The sequence below is a fragment of the Ptychodera flava genome, chromosome 5 (genome assembly GCF_041260155.1).
Source record: "Ptychodera flava strain L36383 chromosome 5, AS_Pfla_20210202, whole genome shotgun sequence".
Classification (NCBI taxonomy): Eukaryota; Metazoa; Hemichordata; class Enteropneusta; family Ptychoderidae; genus Ptychodera; species Ptychodera flava.
Window position 1 is genome coordinate 4,205,773 of NC_091932.1, and position 17,023 is coordinate 4,222,795.

Genomic DNA, 17,023 nt, shown 5'->3' on the forward strand with positions numbered 1-17,023 from the left:
CGAGCTGTGTCGCCACAATTTGTACAAGTATGACTGAGGTCATCCTGAGGAACATGAATATTAATTTTCAGAGCAATTAGATGAGCGATGTTAGAGAACAAGATTTTTTGACTAAAAATGGGAAAAAATACCCTAAAATACAAACATGCAAATTTCACCCAAATTTTTGCACACATAGTTAAAAATACCTAAAGGAATCTGCATACTAAGTTTCAACCCGATCTGACCAATGCTTACTTAGTTTTAGGCATTTGCAGGATTTTTCCTTTTCCCCTCATTTGCATATTTTTGGCACTGACATGTTCATTTGAACAAATTCACATCTCCACCCCTACGTGCATCAGTACACCAAATACTAAGACAGTAGGTGCTGCGGTTTAGGAGTTTTTGTTGTGGACGGACATACATACATACATACATAGAGACGACATTTTACCACCTTATAAGAATACCTCTCATTTGCATATATACATATGCATATATGGGAGCTAAAAAATTAACCGTGGAATCAATGACTCAAATTGCACTGATTGAATGTTCAAATAACAACTCTTCATTCTCTCCATGTGTGAATGAGGATTGTAACGGAAAGATTGTGCTGTTTTTTAACATGATTGATACTGGCACTTCATTTGGACTGAAATGGTGGAAGATATAAGTAAAAGAGGTGTGCTTTAAATTAGGTCAGATCATAGACTATCTACGGTCAAATGCAAGGGATTTAGATGCTTCTTTGACATTTTACAATCCAAAGTGATAAATGTGTTAACCTACACATGGATTTATCCAAAATCTGAAAACGTGTATTTTCAATCTCACTCAAAATGAATCTAGCAAGGTCCTGATTAGAGATTTACCTTTGTTGTGTAATGTATTGCTTTGTGACAAAAGATCCCAATGTTGAATGTAAATTCATTCCAGAATGTGTCCACCAAGAACATTGTTAAAACAAACCTAGGATGAGGTATTCTTTGATTTTAACAAGCACAAATGGCAGTGTGGAAGCTGCAGTGTCAATCACAACAGATTTTATACAGATCAATAAATGACAGGTGAACCATCCCGCAGACAACTTTGAATGATGTCAGTCAAACTGTGGCAGTTCATGCCTGTCATATTAGCTGTTCGGGGTGTTGAAAAATTGGAAAAACAGGGATTATGTAAAAACCAGACTGGAATGAACACAGCATGAAATAATTTGTGATAACCATTATCTATGAAATCTGTCAGATGTAAATGGACACATTATACATCAAGAGTCATGTGTTAGTGATATTTTATCAGACATGAGGAAAAAAGAAAGTGAACACATTCTCTCTCTCTCTCTCTCTCTCTCTCTCTCCCCCCCAATGACCCACAGTGTGTGCTCACTTTGTGCATCTAATTATTTACAACACTGAGGCTATAAAATCAAATCCAAAGATGACAAATGAAGACACGATTGTTTCTGTATTGAGGACAGATAATCTCTGATACATGAAATACACCAGCATGAAAATTATCACTTCCCTGTATGTGGTACATCCTGGTCATCACATTGAATGAAACTTTCAAGGACATGTAGAGAAATAGGAAAGTAAAATAATCTAAACTACAAAATACAAAAATCACGGTAAATATTAAAATACGGTTATTTCACAACTTATGTATGATCCGATTCTGACCTTGATGAGAAATATACACCTTGTAACACGTCCTGCATCTTTCCAACAAAGAAGATTGCCAGTTGCTATAGCAACCTGCGTGCCATAAATTGAAATTTTTTACATACAGTGTTATTGGTGTGCATGATGCTGCCGTGATTATCGTCTGATTGTTATGGCAGCACTTGGCAGTCAGACTATTGCCATAGTTACTGACAATTAGGCAAGTTCCTATACAAATGCAGCACTCATTTTAAATGCCATTTCACTTTTTACATCTCTGAGGGGAAGATAATTGGGTTAGTGCAATGCTATTACTCAGCCCAAGGCCAAAACATATTACCCCCGTTGAATTCAGCACAAAACGAATCAACTGGGATTTCTTGGAATATTTCTCATGAATATAAGTCTTGTTAAAAGACATGTGTAAGCAATGTACCAGAAAGTAAAATGTGACCTACAACCTTGTTTGAAATTTGTAGTCTGAATGCAATACTGCAGTTTGATCATTTTCAGTTATGATACCGTGACGTTGCTCTAAAAACTGTCACTATCTGTTAAGCATGCTTTTATTAAAATGAACTCTTTCGTTATATATGAGTTGTGTTCTAAGTTGGACACTATACATTTCTTGCTATCTGTTATTTTTTAGCCCCATCTACCGAATGCATACAAAAGGGGTGCTAATGTCATCACAGTCTCTGTGTTATGTCTGTCTGCCTGTCACCACTTTGTGATGCTTTTAACTCAACAATTGTTTCACCAAATGTGACCAGCTCAGGTATGTATAATGTTTGGATCATAATCTAGAACTGACTTGAATCTCAAAGATGTGGCTGGCACAATTAAGAAAAAAAATTAAAAATTAAATGATATTTCATGAATTTCACTCTTTTCCATTAATGATAGCGTTATTACTTCAACTAATCATTTCGTGTACTCTCTGAAGTGGGAGACGTTTAAATATATCCCATAACAACCCATGTGACTTAATAAACCAATGATCATGTAGATTACGTCATTGGGAACTGCGCCCCCAAGGGTAATCGTGAGCAATCCTACACCCCAATATCTACCTTGATGTCTCCTTGAACTTGGGAACAATCTGTTAACAAACAAAATATGTCCAAACAAAATATTCGGTACAGAACTTGAAATTGCAAGCTTTGAGACTAAATTTTACAATTTTAATTTGCCAGCACTAAAGGAATGAAAAGCTTAGCCATGCTAAAACTAAACCCCTAAACAACATTTGGAAATTTACACTGGTAGACAAGTAATTGTTGTGTAACAAAAATGTCAGCTTTCAATATTACAATAAGAAAGCAACATACTAATTATCAGTGTATATATGCAGTCACTCCAAAAAGACAGTGGTACATGTCAGCCCTGTACTCATAGGCAGAACGTAAGCGGGCTGCTTACACTTTGGTGCCTGATGTCCTGGTGGTGGAGAGGTACATGTATGGGAGAGGGCTTCAAGAGTCTGTATGTACCGGTAATGTAAAAGGAGTCTACCCCATATCTGCATTAGTCCAGGACTATGTACATGAATACACAAACACAAGCAGTATGCATATCTACGATCAAAGCCATGCACTGCTTTTTTTCTTTTCATTACATCCACGTATTTGTAACATCACTGGAAAGCCTGTTTTCTCAACTTTAAAATGATTTTAAACATTTCGGAAAGCTTTAAGATAAGTCATGAAAAATACATTGGAAAAGAACATGCATCATTGTTAAAACTGTACGCCAAAACCACGGTGACCATGATTTGCGTGTTTTAAAGACTGACTTCAAAATGATGTTACGAGAAGAATCTCATACATGTACTTGCCACTCTCTGAAGATGCCATTTTGCAGTGTAGCTCACTTTTGAGATTTTTACATCTAAAAACAACTGAAGATATGTCAATTGGGATTCAAAACAACAACCAAAAATTGCAAATGAAGGCTTCCCCCTGAATTGTTTTCTCTTCCTCATTTGTTCATTGAATATTCATATTAGAATGCCCTTCTGTGATTGGGATTTGATTTGGGATGACCTTATCATATGTCAAAATGACAAAATTTAGATATTAAATATTTGCACCCAATCATTTTAATTTTGACTAGTGAAAATTCTTATGAAATTTGTACATGTAATTGGGGGTTTTAGGGCAATTTTTTTTTTAATTTTTAGTCAAAACATCATATCTTTCATAACACGTACATCCTACAGATTTCAAATTCAGTTAACAGGTTCCTAGGGCTTACTGCTTTCTGTTTTATAGTGCAAATGGTGATGAAATTTGTATTATACTTTCATATTTCGATAAAAAGTCAAGAGATATAAAATGTACCTGTTTCACTTATTTCCACACTTTATTTTAGGAGCTACGGACTAGTTAAGCTCCAGAAACTAAATGTTTATTGATTACGCTGTTTTCTTTTTTCATTATCACAGTCAGAAGTCATATGAGACATTAAATTCTTAATTTGATTCTGAGATTGTTGTCAGAGTCAATATACCGGTAATCAGTCCTTCTAAAAAACTTGTCATTCTACCAGACGATAATTCATAAATGGCGGTGTCTGAGACAGAGCTGAACTTCTGAAACAGTCAATGTTTTTCAAATACATGAAATTGTTGCTACTGACACCATCAACTTTATATATACATTCTTCATTTTTGATATCTCAATATTTTTATATTTCTGTCGGAGAGGGCTGCTTAAAAAGAGACTTCTTTAAGTATGAAAGTTCAGAAATTATAAAGCTCATTTGTGGTTATCATTGTTTGGGTGAATTATCAAAAGACTTACTTGATGTTTGAATTTAAAATGTTATGGGGTACATTTCTCTCTTACTTTCAAGTTTTTTTATTTGACTGCTTCCCTCATTACATGCCTTGAAATAGAAAGTAAGTGAATTAATTCTGTTGCTGAAACTTTCTTCGAGAAAATTTGACACCATTTGTTTTATAATCATGGATAAAAATTTGGGCTCACTGCACACCAATTTGGATTTAGAGAAACAAATTACATAAAAAGTTACAGATATTTGAAATTCAAAATGGCCGTTTATCCTTCGTAAGCTACAAGGAAAATATGGAAGTTTCGATTTTCACAAAGGTAATGGAGTGAAAACTTTTATTTACTCATCATGCTTCAAAATGAGTCTACTCCAGCAGTAGATGCAAAATGTAATGTAAAAATATGAATATCCAAAAAAAGTCCCTCAGGCCCATTGTATTTCAACACTTTGCTTTTAAATACCTCAAGACAACCATAACCAAGCCCTGAAAACTCTTCTAAAACAGCCTTATTTGAAAAATTGAAATAAAAGAGGTTCTATTTCAATCAGAGGAAGGTATACACTGCATACTGTTGAGCAAAAGAAAGATAGGGCTTCCAGATATGAAAACAAATGCAAAAGAATGCAGTTGGCTGCCTGCATGGTGGCCATATTGGATCATGTTGTGAAAAGACATTGTGCATATGTAAGCTTAAGTTTGAATCATACTGACTCGGGTATGGTTTCAAATGTGAAAAACTTTACAACAGAACAACCACCTTGCAGCCATATTGGATTGTATCATGATACAATCAACAGGCACCTAATAAAGCCTAGGGGTGTCATGTTTGTGCCAAGATTGAAACAATTGCTTAGGTCATGCATGTTTGACAATCAATTGTGGATTGGCAGACAAGCAGACACCAATTTATCCGTACGTGTCCATGGAAGTTCTGCAATCTAACAGAGTTGTATAATGAAAATAAATGCTATTACGGCAAATAAAATCATGTAAAAAACAATTATTGAAATCACTAACTTCATTGCCTTATATTGGACACAGGTAGTTGGATTGCATGCATGTAACAGTTACAAAACAATGTTTCTAGCTTTTCTGTGTATCACATGAAATGACATCCAATACTGAATGACTGGACTTGTGCGAAATTGTGTCTTTCACGAAGAGGAGATTTGCACTATTCAATGAAATATAACTTGGATTTAATATGTGTTTTGAATTATGCAACATCAGTATTATCCAGCAGTTGAAATTTATGGACAGCAAATTCTAACACTCCTAGTTCTCTTTTCTTTTGAACCAAACTACACTTTCATCAATGTTGCCATCAAAATGATTAAAATCCTTTGGCATGACAAAAACCAAGCATCTGAGAATTGATGGTGCAATTTCAGTATGAACTGCACGATACGCAGCGAATCAATCATTGTTTGTTCTAGATGATGAAATATGATCAGTTTCTGAAAGCCTTTTGTAGAATGAGGACCACGCTTTGATTAACATATGCTCAAATGACAGAAATACCACCTATTTGTGTATAATATATTGCAACAAAGCACTGTTGCTATAGCAACAGGACTATAATGGCTAACAGCAAGAAAACCAAAAATTGATTCAAACATTACAGTAACTGTGAAATATGAAGTATTGCCTCTCCCCCTTTTTGCCTAATTTACATACATACAAATTCCATTAATCAAATTGGAAGGATTATCATGTATCATAAAGCATCTAAACCAAATTTGAAAACTATTGGTCTATGGTTTCAGAAAAGATGCTTTTACAAAACACATGGAAAATCACCAAAAGAATTAGCAAATTCATTTGAACATTATGAGGTTATTCTTCTGAACCTACAAACCAAATATGAAAGCTTTGGAACAACCATTTCCATAGATGATGTTTTGGCAAATTGTGAGGAAATTTGCTCTGTAACTTAACATAATATGTAATTTTTAAGCTTATTTGAACAACGTGAGTCAGGGCTGGGAATATACGGAATGTGCAAATGTCAAACAGTATTGAGGTTTTCATTTCAGAGGATTTACACATTTTCTTAGCTCATGGCATTCATATTATTGCCTTAATCTGATTAAAATGAAATAAATTCTTAGTTTTATGAAAAATTGTATTTTTCCCTAAAGAGTTAACATAGGGATGGCCACTTTTTTACTTCCAAATCTCAGTAAATGTAAACAGGTAATTTGTTTCTCCAACTTTTGCAAAGTGACCCCCGATTTTTATTGTTGATTTGGTAGGAAAATGCTTGAAAGTTTCATTCATGAAAGTTTGAGCAAAAGTTCAAGTCTTCCATTTTAAGCACATATAACTAACATTGTAAAAATGCCCTTCTTTCTTTAAATGGAATGTTCCATCACACCCCTGTAGTACAGTGGTCATGACCATCAACAACTCTGAACTACTGTTTCACCTATAGGCTGTACCAGATAGCCGTTAACAACATATCAACATTGCGGAGTATAAAGTAGTGTAAGCTACATGTAATCACAGTTTATAGGATAAAGCAACATCTCCCAGCCATTCTGGCCATTAACGATCAAAACGATGAGTCATTACAGAAATCCATTAAAAGCTACCTCCAACTTACAGTCTTGAAAGAAACATGATCAGAAATTATGTTTATAGCCTCAATCTATCAAATTTTCAATGCATAATTCATATAAATTTATGATGGAAAAGATTACAACTTTGTCGGATAGCACCGAGTACTAAAATAAATGCTTGCCTCTAAACATTGTTAATTTCAATTAATGCTGATGAAATAGAACTTCTTTATAAAAGTCATTTGCTGACACCTGCACTTTGACGTTATTGAAACGTTAGTGGTTGTTTGATTATCAAATAGTCCCTTGTGCTTATTTTGCTCATTTAGATTTGCATAACATCTACTTGCCCTGTGTCCAGTGTACATGTAGCATATGCAGTATTAAGAGCAAAACACTTAGTTTCTACATTTATTAGTGGATTGCCCGACGGTTAAACCAAAGAAATAGCTTGTACTTAAGAATTTTGGAATTTAGATTAGTGAAATGTGATTACAGAGATGGTGACAGACTAGGCACCAGAGAAATGTCACATGATTATTGGTTTTAAATATTAACCTTTTGAGTGCCAAAGTCAATTTTGTTCACATTTATTAAAAAAAGGGACAATTTTTTTCAGGTCCAAATGAAATTTTTTCAGATTTTTCCCAAAATTTTGATAAAAAACTGTAGCCTGGAGAAGTGCTGCACATATGGTCCAAAATCATCAAAAGAATTACAGGAAAAATCACAAAAAATGGTAAAATATTACACAAAAATTTTGGTGGGAAAAATTTCAGCACTCAAAGGGTTAATTTGCTACCACTGCTTCGAACATTGAAGTAGACGACACCATCAAAGATCCCTGTCCTGAATGATATTTACGAAATGATATTTCACATTAAATATTAAAACCATGAAAATTACCTGATTCTATCTTGATTCAATCGATTGATAGATAATATTACTTATTCAAATATGAAGATATCATCATAAATTGATAATGGAAAATCATCTATTTGATAAACTTCTGCTAGTGACAATGTTGATACAATGTCAAAATCTTCATAGTTTGGGTTTTGATAACAAATAGTTAACATCAAACAAAAAACATGATTTTATCTTTCAAAATTCTTGGAAATAAAGCTCTGATCAATATCAACAGACTGAAAAGGAAACTTTCAATCCCAGGTACTGAAACACAGCTAAGTTGGACATTTTGAAATAATTTTGAATGAAATAATTCAATATAGGGTAATTTGAGTGGGTTATTGCAGTTGTATACTTTCCATTTACAATTTTATATGGCTTTCAAATTCACTTCTTTGGTTTTGATACAAGACTTGAAATTCAGTTTTTTATTCAGAAATGAAAAACAGAAGAAATGGGAAACCAAGAACATTGAGCATGTAGGTGGAGATAATGCATGATTTATGTCACCCATGTATCCAATGCCCAAACTACATGTAATCACTTTGGTTGAGGTTTATTGTGAATATAAGCTTACAGCAGCCCTGGGGTAGGCAGATCATATATGTAGCCGACACGTACACCAACACGAAATGTCTGATACCGGCTATCAAATACTATGAAAAATAGTAAAGAATGAGCTACAAAATCACTATCAGTTTTAAGTTGCAGGTAGAATAAGTCTGTGTCTTTGTATAAAATACCTATAAAAATAGTAGAAAGTGAGCAACCAGCTGAAAGTTAGTCGAGGAGACCTTAAACTTGTACACTATGCATATCATTAGCATCTCATTGTCGGCTACATGGACTATCAACCTTACAGTAAGACATAAACTCCCCCGGTTTGTGGACACAACAGCTATAAAGAAGCTGTACACTTTTAGGGGGTTTACACGTGCGTGTTTACTCCGGAGCTGACACTCGATTAAAGTTAAACCTGTGTCAGTTGGACATGTGACTAGACAACACCGAACTAACAAAGAACTAAATTAATTCGGTGTCGGAGGGCTGGTTCAGGTTCGGTGCTCCATACAAAACAATGGCCTCTTTACCATGTGACCAGAACGCCGAACTAAAAGCCGAACTATATCCTGTCTTCTGCCTCACATAAAAATATGAAAGAGGCTAAATCCCACCTTACTATCCAAAAGGTTGTGTTGCATTGGTGTTTGTTTCTTTTCGGATACGTGTGAAATAGGATTCCCACATTACTATGCAATGGTTTGTGTTACAGTATTGTTTGTTTCATTTATGATACAGGTATGTGTAGGGACTTACATGTATAATGTGTATGATAGTGCTTGGTTTGTGTGGAGAAAGCTTATGGACAGTCGCAGCCGGACCAATAGTGTTACAAGAGTTGATAGAATGCACCTTTGTTGCTTGCGTTTCGAAACCCAAGTGTGGTTTCTCATCAGTCGCAGAGTAAATTCTTTCCTAAGTTTGTGTTTGTGCAATTTATAAGTGAATTCAGTGTTCTTGTTCTTCAAGTACCGACGCAAGTATATCAATGTTTGGATCATGTTGTAGATCCGTTTGGGGATCAAGTCGGTTTGTTTTTTGTGTATTTACTTCTGTAAATTTTGTTTTGACTTGTGTGTCTTTTAAATTTTTGTTTCTCTTGTAAGCAATGATTGGTGATTCTGGGAATAGATTCCTCAGTGTCTTTTTGTGTCTTTATCCAGCTCTGCCCAGTGTTTCAAAATATTTCCTTTTGTTTTAACACATGGGCTGCATATTGTGCTTAAAATAAGTTTGTCTGTTGTTTCATTTCTTGTCACTGTGCAGTTTGTTAGTGTATTTCGAATACTGTGGTCTATTTCCGCTGTTATTTTAGTGATTTCGTTGTTATTGTATTCTCTGTCGAGTAGTTTACTTGTGAAGAATGTTACTTTTTTAATAAAGTCATCAGTGTTGTTACAATTCAGTGCGAGCATATCTGAGGATTTTGCCTTGATGAAATCATTAAAGGTTGCTGTCGGGTGACATGATTCTCTATCCATCAAAATTATCTTCTTCTTGTAAATGTCTTCGCCAAAGGCATCCCGATCGGTTGATTGATTGAAAACAAAAAAGAGCATAGACAGCAGCTGTCCTATGTTTGTGTTCACCACTAGCAATTGTTCTCTGAGCCATTGAATACTGCTTAATTGGCCCGAACTAAATTTATACACTAGTGATTGACGTGTAAATGTGAGATCGTGAGATCGTTTAGATCGCTGATATGGAATATTTACAGAGCGACTAATCGGATACCCTCGGGTTTAAAAAAATACATGTGTAACCGCAGCTTTTGTACTGTGCCATGTAAGCTTTAAAATTCGTCAATGCCTCATATTTTGTGACCTTTGACCTTACTGTCCAGATAAGCTTTTCCTTCAATCTTTTCTTTGACCTTGTTTTCTTTGAAGACAAATGTAACAAGTTATTGGGTACCACTGCCTTACATTCTAGCAATATCTTTATTTTCTATTTTTCGTTTCTGAAATTAAAAATCAATTCTGGATCTTGGAACAATGCTAGGATATGACAATAAATTTTGAACTGTTAGTTTTCAATGTACAACAATAGTAGTGCAGTCTTAACAGCTTTGAAAAGTCCATTCGAATTCTTTATCTCAAATTATTTCACAATTTCACTTGGCAGTAACACACAGACCTGATAATATTAACTTCCTTGTTCATGTTGTCTCTAAGTTTCAAAAACCCTACTTTGAACTTACCAGGGTAGTATGTAGTTCCTAGGGCCACAACATAATAAATGAAACTTCCTTTGATACAGAATTGGACAATGCAATTTTTGATATGTTGTACTTCTTTTACAGCACAAAGACTAACATAACATTATACTGTAGTAACACTGCAGTATTAGCTATCTCGACGATGACAGTGGAAACTGTCATACACGTAACAATCATTTCTCCCAGCAGTATATATACATGGAATTTTTGGTAATAGGCATTATATTGTCTTGAGACTTTCGATGACTTTCCAGTTAAAAAAGTGATTTGTTTCTCATTATTAAATCCCTTAAAGATTAATGGTTTTACAGTGATTTTGCTAAGGTTGGGGAACATTGGTAAATGATTTGGGAACCCCGGTAACATTTCTACTGTTCCCTGATCTGATTGCATTGATATACCAAGGGGAACCCTGGTAAAATGACTGGTGAACCCTGGTAACAACCACAGGCGTACGGAATGTTTCCTAGATCGTCGTCGGATGGGAAGTGACTGACACTGTACTGTGAGGCCGAAGGCCAAACCTCGGTACTGTATAAGAATACAAGGTATGTCACGGAAAAAGCGACCGGTGGCCCGAAACAAACGAAATAAAGCATCTACCTCAAAAAAATTACATCGAGCGGTCGGAAATACCTTCAAACTTTCAAATCTTTACTCTGGTTACAGAATTGTTTCAAATCTGCCAGTTATGGGCGATAATTGACTGTCCGGCGAATACTCGCACTTGCATTGCCACTCCGCCATTTTGAATAGCTGTTTTACTCCCGAAAGCCTTTGGGAGTGGACGAGTGACCCCGTGACCCCACAACCGCTAAATTCAACCGTAAGGTAAATTTCATACTGTCAGTGAATACAACTTCAGCTATCAGGCAACAAGGCAATCAACGCAAACTATGGGAAAGTTTATGCTTGTGAATCCCGCCATCTGACATTTGTAAACAAACTCTTCACGGGATCACTCGTCCACTCGCAAAGGCTTTTGGGAGTAAAACAGCTATTCAAAATGGCGGAGTGGCAATGCAAGTGCGAGTATTCGCCGGACAGTCAATTATCGCCCATAACTCGCAGATTTGAAACAATTCTGTAACCAGAGTAAAGATTTGAAAGTTTGAAGGTATTTCCGACCGCTCGATGTAATTTTTTTGAGGTAGATGCTTTATTTCGTTTGTTTCGGGCCACCGGTCAATTTTTCCGTGACATACCTTGTATTCTTATACAGTATCGAGGTTCGGCCTTCGGCCTCACAGTACAGTGTCAGTCACTTCCCATCCGACGACGATCTAGGAAACATTCCGTATTCTTATACAGTACCGAGGTTTGGCCTTCGGCCTCACAGTACAGTGTCAGTCACTTCCATCCGACGACGATCTAGGAAACATTCCGTATTCTTATACAGTACCGAGGTTTGCCTTCGGCCTCACAGTACAGTGTCAGTCACTTCCCATCCCGACGACGATCTAGGAAACATTCCGTACGCCTGTGGTAACAACTGGGTACCAGCCTTAACAAAAACACTGGTTAAAGTGGAACAACTTGCACATCATAAAATGGCAGATTTTTCTCCCAAAATAAACTCTGCACTCCAAAGAAAATTGTAAATGTATGCAGAGGATAATCCCAGTAGATTTGTTATCAATATCTCACCAAGCATAGCATAGAATTATGAAATGCTTGATATCAAATTACAGTTAAAAGTATTACGGCAATGCTTGAAATCTCACGTATTTGGAACAGCTGATGTAATTCTCATGAAGTAATGAAAACATTTCCATTCTGATGATAACTGCAATGAAATTTACTTCTCAGCCAAATAATCTATAAAAACAGAAGATGCATAGAGATTGGGTATCAGTATTGTACAGAAATAACCTTCAACCTGGATTAATTCCCTTTAGTGATATCTATTACCCACTACCTATATTTTCCAACATTGTAAAACAACATCAGCCATAAAATCAATGCAATAACATACACCTTAGAAAATCGTTAGCCTTGTTGCTACGGAGACATCTCCTCACATGAGTCGATAAACTCTTTTATGCATGCATAGCAACAAACTAAAAGATCAATTACACAATGTATGGAAGAACTCTTAACAATACACCAGTAGAGATGAAGTTGTCTCTTTTATCCATCGTAAAACAACGTTATTCTTGTTTTTATCGTTTGACATTCTGCCTTTGTGAGGATTTGTCGTTTTGGCATTTAGAATCCTTGCTGAACAACTTCAATAATCTAGCTCTATCGCCTAAACTGCCTTTCATCATGCTGATCAAGGAGACAATCAATCTTTGAAACCTAAAGAGTACATTTTATGATGGCTGGGATTTGTTGGAAAGCACTAGCCAATCTTCCTTTATCACGTACAACTCAATATCAAGCTGTACATACATAAAATTTGCAAATATGAAGAAAACAGGTCTTACTGTAAACCTACATACAGTGCTCACCAATTGCAATGTGGAATATCATTGTGTAAAAACTTTATTGTCTAAATATGGAAATGATATGAGAGTACCGTACTACAGAACTGATATTGACATTTCAATACAGCCTGTCTTTACCTTTATGAACAAAGCACATAAATGAAAGACTTTTTAATCCCTTTTCCTGCCAAGTCCATATTTCACCATCAGGTCAAGATGGTTAAAATTAATGAAACATAACATATTCTATATGGTGTATTGTAACATAATACTGTACATTTGAAGGCTGTTGAAAACATAAATACTGTAAACTTGAGTTTTTTGGACTAAAGATGCTATAACAGACCAAGCCAAGTGGGTGATAATACGTCATGTTTTGGCTCAATACCACTTTTTACTGACTTGGCTGGTGGGGAAGTAATAGTCTTAATACTGTCTGGCAGGAAAAGGGTTAATCCCTGGTTCTTGCATTAGGTTCTCCTGCCAATCTAATATTAATTACTGTATCAGTTTCAATATTTGACATGCTGTATGGCTGATGAAGACTGCATGGTGCCATCATATGTGTGACAGAACTTGAGAATCTGCCATGCTCTTATGAAACACTGTCATGTTGAGAATCTGACAAAAAGAGCCTCTTTCTGAGTGTATTTGAAATAAATGTACTTCCTTATTACGCATATGGTTCTGTCTGCATTACAGTTTACTTGCACTATTGCATTTTTACTAGTTATATTTCATTGCACGTATCATTCATGTCAATGAGTGGGGATCCGAAATGGCAAGTGCTTGGTACAAAAATGATTCAGAACTCAGTGCTTTTGGGACAAGGTGACTTTGGGATGAAAATGTATAGGATGGAATAGCTTTTGGACAAAGAGCATGTGAACCCCTTGACACAATCCAAAACTTACCCCAGTACCGTCAGCAAAACAATAACATAAGTGTGCTAGGGAGGCTGTGAGACCCTCTAAAAAAGTGTTTGTCATGAGAGTTCTGCTCTAGAAAAATTGATAAGCACTGTGTTCATATCCAGGGTAACAAGCCATACTGTTGAATAATGCTTTGAAGGTGTTCACAAATATTGTACCCGTTTGAAATTTCAAACATGGCATACAAAGCTAAGAACTTAGTCATGAATATATCCTTTGCAGCACCTTTTTGTCACGTTCATAATCCATGGTACAGTACCAAGTACTTTCCTTTCTTCTACTTTAGGCTGTTTCATCACAGACCTTTGTGGTGCAACCATGGTTTTACGTAAACTGAAAGTACCAGGCCACTATCTATTATTTTCTGACTACTTTTTACAACTGACTGTTTGAAGACCACTGTCTATAGCTGCAATGTTTGAGCGGTCAGCAATTATATTTCCACTGTCTGCTACTGTCCTTTGATACACATGCACAGTTTTGATGAAATTCTATGGCCACTGCCTGGTCACATGATTGTCACAACCCTCATTTACACATTCAAACAGAGAGTATTGGTACTATTCTTTGCAAGGTATTGTTGACAAAACATGCATACTAGTAATAAGTGAGATTGTCTCTGCCAAATTTCACTCAAATTCCATCTTTCCCTCTGCTAGCCCTTTGTGCTTTCTATGCAATGATTTCCAGGGAATCAAAAACAGTCATACTATAAGAAATATACAAACTTCACATAAACAATACAGCAGGAATTTAGCAATGTGAAAAGGACAAAAAACATATGGAGATCGACACTCCCCTGTCCAAATATATGATAAGTAGATCAAGTGACCGCCAGTCAGGAATTAGTAAATGGTTTACATAGGCAGTAACTATGGTATCCTTAGAGTCACACCATGGTAACACCAATGGTTTGTGAGGGGCCTACTTATGGTATTCTGGGGTATAACAGTGTGATATAAACGGGAATACCAAAAGTTTTCCTTGAAGTATAACTACAGTATCAATGAGGAATATAAATTATATCCATAGGGATTAAATATTGTATCTGCAGGAATACCTAAGGTATCAATGGGGAATCACTATGGTATCAATGCAATTAGCATAGTCACGGAAATTACCATGGAATCCATGAATTCCACGGAATCTACTATGATAGACATATGAATACTGAGATAGCCTTAGGTATTGTTCCATGGGAGAAATCTATATGAAATCCATGCAGGACAAGTGATCCGAGATAGAGTGAATTTTCTGCAGCATTGTAGGAAAGAACCCTATTTGAAGGCAACTGTTGAAAAAGGGAATTCAACTGACAGAGTCAAGAACAATTTTGTCTCCAAAAAAATTAAGCCCAGCTGAGAACAAAATATATTTAAAAAGAAAGTTGAGGTTCTTGTATCACACTGAGATCAGCATTGGAATTTGGCTTGAGCCTTCAAACACACAAATCTCCATCATCAGATACATCAGTGGAATTGACATTTGTTCAATTCATCACAGTATATCTTTGCAACCAAACGCTTCTTTGCCCATTCCACTGATATATCTGCTGAAGGAGATTTTTGGCTTCAAAAGCTCGTACAAAATTTCAATATAAGTTGATCTAAGTGTGATACCAAAAACATAACTTTCACAAGATCAACGAGGTTATACCTCATAATAAAAATATATGTATCCAGTACAGTGTATACTGATGGAAAAGGCTGTATTAAAATATTCTTCACCAAAATTTACCTGTCTCTACCAGTCAGCAAGCCACTGCAAACAAGAATTTACTTTTCATTACCATTACCGTTTCATTACATTATCATACCATGATGATTTCCACACACTATAATTACTGAGTTCAACACCTGTATTTGTAAGTTCACAACATTAAAGTATTTTACAAAACAATAAAATCAGAACTTTGTATTGAAATTTTGAAAAGTAGTGCTCACTTTGTGATACAAGTATTGAATTGTTTAAAAAATACACTTCTACAGATCAAAAATCTCTGAACCATTCAAAATAAAAAATTGTCAAAAGTGTCTTGTATGCAGATAACAGTGGTGAATTTAATGTTATAGAAATGCTTTGCTTTACCGCTGTGGATTTTCTTGATAGTTAAAGGGCGATGAAAGATACAGATAAAGAGTTGAACGGCAGGTTTCCGTGGTTTCTGATTGAAACACAAAATCTCATCAACAGCGGAGCTGTCATCAAACCTAACAGTATTCTCTGCAGACACCGATTAAAAGCACATAGCTTATTAAAACTGTAAGCTCAATAGTGACACATACCTCACACTTTGTTCCTTCAGCTGCCAGAAAACACGATGTTATCTTGATAGCATTTCAGATCAAAAGACCCATCAAAGTGGTGTTATACATTATTGAGTTTCTATCAAAATGACTAAAACGTGACAAGGACAGCCAGTTTGTATGTACATCCTAGCATACAGCTACTGGCAAGGTAGTACAGCATACCCAGGGGGTGTCACTCCCATCATACCTGATCTGTACACTTGCATTCAGGTAAAAACTCTCACCCGTACCTTGAAAAAGGACAAAAAATCATGTGGAAAGCGTTTTTGTGATATAAGGCAGCTGTAAAAGTACCTTTTAATTTGAGAAATATCACATCTTTAAAGGTATCAATTAGGATGCATATTACTAGTGTTACAAAAAAAGACAAAAGAGATACTAGATTGTTTGATAAGGCTGTTGCAAATGACATCATTGTTCTTCCCTCAATATGCAAACAATTAATATTTGTCTACAGTTTTAATTACATTTCTGGAAATTACGTATGCAAGAACAACAAAAATGCAACTTAATAGGTGACTGTAAATGTAATGATAAACACTAGAAAATAGCTCAGACTACATGCTGCAACAGTAGCCAACATAAGCATCACTGAACAAACGTGACAGTGTGATTTTCTAACAGCAGTGTTCGGTGTTGCGCACATGTGCAGCTATCTTCA

General features: G+C 35.7%; 1 protein-coding gene across 2 annotated transcripts in view; it reads right to left on the reverse strand.

Moving 5' to 3' along the window:
* The window catches only part of LOC139132787 (uncharacterized), a 120,360-nt gene extending 103,853 nt beyond the window's left edge, over positions 1 to 16,507 (reverse strand). For both annotated transcript variants that reach the window (XM_070699043.1, XM_070699042.1), the window contains exon 1: positions 16,339 to 16,507. The gene's annotated coding sequence lies outside the window, so the exon portion shown is untranslated. The remainder of the gene's footprint in view (positions 1 to 16,338) is intronic.
* Positions 16,508 to 17,023: the final 516 nt, after the last annotated feature.